Genomic DNA, 5,767 nt, shown 5'->3' with positions numbered 1-5,767 from the left:
GTTATGGGTATTTCCGTATCGTTTATCTCTTTAAAGAAAATAGTTTTCAAATTAAAAAGAAAACCATGCTTGGCTGGATGCAAAAACGAATACAAATACCCAAATTGTGTAGCATGTAGACAAATTTAGAGTTTTCATTTATTGGCCACGTGACCATGGGCGTGATATGATGACGTCATATTTAAGGTCATTGGTTTACAAAAGTTGGAAACTGACCAAAATGAATGCAAAATGCTCTCATATTACTTAACCATTACATTCTTATCAACACACCCCAAAAAACACGTCAGTAGGGCCTTAAATCAGACAGCATTTTTCTTATAACCGTTGGCTTGTCCGCGAATTGTGGGCTCTTATAAGCAGTCAAGTCCACTTATCTCTAAAAGAGACTGGATCGATCAAACAACCCATTGTCTTCACTCCAGCGGTGCATCTTGGCCAATTTTGCGCTAAAGCTTCGTATACTCAGTGAAGTTATGGGTAAAAGCGGAACCTCCTTCCACAAAAAGAGGCAAAAACTTTGAAAGTGGTTGTTTACAACATTGCCACATTGCTTTCCTCTCACTTTTGATAGTTTGTTCTGCTTCGTATGAAACAATAGATGCTCGATGCAGTATTTTTCGAGATAAGCAGTGGTCTTGACTCACTTCAACTGCGCTTCTTTCTGAGGTGGTTAGAAGTAGTTTTTGTTCAGTGCTGACCGAAGGAATCGCCGCTTCGGAACGAAAATAGGTGTACCCTGTGAATGAGAAAATTTTAAGAAACCAACCAATCATGTTGCTGGTCACCAGTCCTCGCTTTGTGGACTCCTCCCACATATGATTTAGAATTACAAAGTGCTTTCGTCGTCGTGACATATTTTCAATTTGGCACGACTAGGCAACTCGAATGGTTCTTAAATGTTTCATTTTAGGGGAAAAAGTCTGTCTTGTATCGTACTTGCCCTTTCAATTCAAATAATATCTTAAAACTTGCTTACAAAAAAGTCAACAGGGCCTTAGCCAGTATGAGGCAAACCGAAGTATACTTTTCTCAGCCATTTTTTAAACCGTGATTCCTTTGTTGTTGTCTGTAAAATGTACTCATCATGAACACCAAAAATATCTATGAAGATAATTTAACCATGGACATTGCCTCAGTCATGTTTATTTTCTAGCTATGACCCTGGTTAACATATTTAGTAAATCTGTAGTTATTTATCTATATTTTTTTCTACCTGAAACTCAGTAAAGTTAAAGTTAGGCAGTACTCCCTCTTTCCTCAACATTATCAGGAGCCCAACCTAACCCTACAACTCCAATGCTATGTCTATGAAACGCCTAGGTCTATGTTATGTCTACAATTGTAGCTATGTAACGGCATTTCCACATACCAAGCCACTTTTAGACGAGTTCTTAAAGTCCGTGTGACGCTATTTTTTAAACTGGTTTAACTTTTTTAGAGCACTGCCCATTTTAACATATTTGGATATCTTTCTGTAATTAATTTTACGGAGTATGTATAAGTAAACTAGAGAAATCATTTTAAGATTATTATGATGGATTTTTATCTCTGATGCTATCAAAGACAATAATAATTATTTATTCGTGTGAGCAGTAATTTTTAGTGTTAAGGGTTAAATTCTCAGTTTAGTGATTAGGGTTAAGCTCTCAGTTAGGCTTACACACTTATTTGAAACAGTTAGCATTTCAGGAGGAGTATGACAACTGCAGGCTGCCTACAAATGAGGCCCTGTTATGGGGTAAATTCCGACAAGCGACATGGCCTTAAACCGGCGACATGATAGCCACGAACTGGCGACGACCGACAGACTATTACAACGAATTACCGAAAGCGACACAAATGTCAAGACTGACCGACAGAGAATTTCAGAATTGTGAATGTTCTGCGGACTGCGGAACATTTGCGCGTACACAATTCGTCGTACTTACTTAATAATGATCATTGTTAACAATAATGGCCAATTATGGCTAATAAGGGTCCAATAAAGGCGAACAGAAATACATCTCATTTTACTGCTGTTTTGATTGTTCATTTCATGTGATTGACGTATTCAGTGCATCACTCCCTTTGAGGACTTTTCCGCTTTGCGTATCATGTTCTCCCTGCATGACCCACGTGCGCACTCCATCAGTCTGTCAGAGAGATACTTTTTTCTCTATTGATCGCGCTCATCTCGGTGTTCCAAATCGTAAGCGAGTTATTGAAATACATCACTATCAGAGTCATAAGCGAGTCGTCGGAGTGCCGAACTTGTGCACGGTCAGAGTCACGTGACGGGTCTGTTCAACATCAGAGACCGCGCTATTGTTTAACCCTTTGAAGTTTGCCGATTTTCATAACCAGTCCCCTCTACTAACTATGATTTTTAACCCCCTTTTGTAAACGCATGCCTTGCGGATAATGAATGGTCGATAATGTCCTTCCTCCTGGGTTGTTATAGTTATAGAAAAGCACAGTCTGACAAATAAATCAGAGTTGAACTCGGAAGAAACATTAGACTCTTGCACTACCAGAATTGTAATCTCGTACCCAGATCTTCCACGGTCATACGGAAGGAAGATCTGGTAAAGTTCGATTTCGAGCATGCTCAGTGCCAGCGAGGCCCGAAATACGGGCTTTTCTATCACTGCGCATGTTCGTACTCTCTGTTGTGATTTTGGGTGATTTTGCGGAATAAACATGGATTTCGAGAGTATTCTTGAAGAGATTCTTTTGGGTAGAGGACAAGGAAACCTTAAACTTAAGCCGAAACAGAAAGAAGCGCTACAGGCGATTGTTTTTGAACGGTCGAGATTGTTTAATTGTCGGAGTAACTCAGAATCACTGAAACGAGCGCTTAAGCTTAATTAATAAACGAGTGCTATTTTCTTCACACAATCTCGTGCAAAGTGTAATTAGCCGAACAGTAAATTGAAAGCGAAAATGTTAAAGAGTGCTAAGACCTAATCACTGCAACGAGTGCTATTTTCTTGACACGATCTCGTGAAAAATGTTGTTAATCTAACCGTAAAATTCACAATTGATCACATACTTCAACTTGAATTTATTAGTTTCTGCGTACCGCGTAGCAAGCTACGCAGAACTTTATTCGAGTGGCAAGGTACGTGGTGCTTTTTGTCAACTGTAAAGCTTTTCCGGCGTCGGAAAAAAACAAAACTTTCCTCCGCACAACTGATATTTATTCAAAACAGCACATGAGCTTGCGAAAACCAAACCTTAATTAAGTGCCCTGCGAAATAAGCCAATCGGAGCGTAGATTGCATTGCCGCAACCTTTTTTTAGTAGCCAATGAAAAATGGTGTACTGTCGAACTTTACCAGATCTCACATTTCCAGTGACAGAGTGAGATCTGGGTACGAGATTACCAGAATTGTAGAACCGCTATTATAGCTCGATTGCTTTGCCAGATTAGGCCTTTATTCACTTGTATAGTTTACTAGATGGAATTTCATTGACTTCAACAACTATTCCAAGTAGTCTGAATAGGTATTAAACATTGAAAAAGGTCTCAAAACCCTGGGCTTAAAAGTATTAAAGATAGAGACCGTATGTTCCGCTGGCGTCGTTCCAGCAAATGGGGATTGTCAGAGGGCCAAGAATGTTTCGAAATTGCGACATAGCTAGCTGTGAAATTCAGACGGAGGACATGGGCACCCCCCCTAACAGGGCCTCACAAATCGCGCTGAAAAACAGTGTTTAAGTCTATAAAGCACCCATTTCAAATATCGCTGAGAAGCAGTATTTAAATCCGAGCACCATTTTAAAACGGTTAGCTTTTACTGCCATTTACGGTTAGTCTGCAGTTTGCAAGTGCCATACACTGCAATCTAGGTAAGGGATCGGCACGCATTGTAGTGATAATCGGATTGAAGTGATCACTTATTGGAAGTGTTTAGTCTAAAGCAACCGCTGTCTTTGGGCTAAGAATATTGGCTCATGGTTGGTGGAAGTAAAGCATTCTTTCACATGTAGGATAAAGGGGTTTAGTTTGTAAAGAAGCTGTGGTGCAGTGTCAGTGGAGAAATTGAATAAAGGAAAGGGTCTATCAACTGAGTTGATATCGTAAATTGATCACTGTAAAGAAATTTGAAAGCTGACGTTTTGAGTGTTAGCCCTTCGTCAAAGCTAAACCATTTTCTGTCTTTCACAAATAGAACTACTTTTCATAATGAAAAAACAGTGATATTCTTTAATCATTCCATTGGCAAAGGAGCTTGTATAATATACGATTTATAAATATCGGTCTCTCAGATTTTCAATTAAATAGAGCAGTATACAACTGGAAAGTAACTGCATCACAATTAAACGTAACAATGGTATTATTTGTACTGTTACAATATTAAATTAATAAGCAAGAATTTATCTTGAAAGGAAATTACTCATTTTGCAAAATGACCTGTTTGCAAGATGCATATAAAGGAAATGTCTTCAAAAAAGTCGAAAGTAAGATTAGTAGCACTGCACAGTTTTAATGTTGTAGGAGAAATAAGTCTTTGGACTTCTCCAAACTTGGTTACTACTCGAGAATAATGGTTTTCGATCGAAGTTAATTATCCTAAAGGCATGTTGGGGTACAAGGGAGGCATTTTACCATCAATTCAATCTCTATCGAGAGACGGAGGACTATTGGACCTGCCATTGCAATTGGTTGTTGGGCATTTTCCGTGCATAAAATTGATGTGTTGACAACTTTCTGCCTGATTTCTGATAATTTCTTGAAGCCACTTTCCTGTAATTTGACTGACTGTATGCTTGGGACAAAACTTGAAACAGTTCCCGTTTTGGAACTACTTTCTTGTTTTTCATCTTGTGAATAGTTCCTGTAACCCATCTCCTTCGAGTTATCATGTTGTTCCATTTTGTTAATTGTTTCGGCTTAGATCGATCTTTGTTTCCATAAAAGCGGAGCTGCTCCTCTGTTTTTTCCTTCAAGAAATGTTCTAAATAATTTTTTTGGGTGTCCTTTGTCTTTAGGTAGCCTTTAAATTTCTCTATTTCTCTATAGAAATTTCATGTACGCGATTGCGTTGGCGTGACTCTGCCATATGCCGGGCTCTGGTGTTGTATTGCACATTTCTGAATGAAACAAAGTTTGGACCGAGAGTGGCCTGGGGTGAGTGATGAAATATTCTTTTATAAATTATTCTGGGGAATTTGCATCAATTGCTTGCGTGGTCAAGTGGGTTAAGGAGTAGGTAGCAGATTCAGAGGTAGGGAGCTCAAGATCAAGTTTTGGTGAGTATACACAGAGGTTTTGAACCAAATATGTCTGCGTGTTGAAGAATGAAATGGGCATAAGTGGTATCCAAGGGTGGGGAAGAATGGAGGTATGGAGAAAGGGGTTTAGGTAAGTAGAAAGGAGGAAAAGATGTCTGGTTTGGAAAAACCCAATCGTGTACCCAGAGTCCTCGGGCTTTTTGGCCAGCGGGTGAGCGCCCGGAGAGACTCTGGGATAATGGACTCCATTTTCCCAGAAAACGTGGGTTCCGGTCTTATTGTGCATGCTTGAGTTTAAACGGAAACAGAAAAGAGAAAACAGTACTGACAGTAGAAATAGCGTGTTTAAAGTGTTCGAGAAACAAAACTTTTGGCCTTACTCACCATAAAAGAAATTGGAGAAATGACTCCATTGAGGATACCTAAACTTAGAGCCTGGATTCGAGCTAGGATCCGAGCCAGGATTCCAGCCAGGATTCGAGCTAAGATGAGCTTTCTCCGCTATTTATTCTTGAATCTCTCGGTTAGGTTAGGTCTCGAATCGGTT

This window comes from Montipora foliosa, chromosome 5 (assembly GCF_036669935.1).
Source record: "Montipora foliosa isolate CH-2021 chromosome 5, ASM3666993v2, whole genome shotgun sequence".
NCBI classification, from domain to species: Eukaryota; Metazoa; Cnidaria; class Anthozoa; order Scleractinia; family Acroporidae; genus Montipora; species Montipora foliosa.
The sequence above is the reverse complement of the archived record's forward strand: the minus strand, read 5'-3'. Positions refer to the sequence as shown.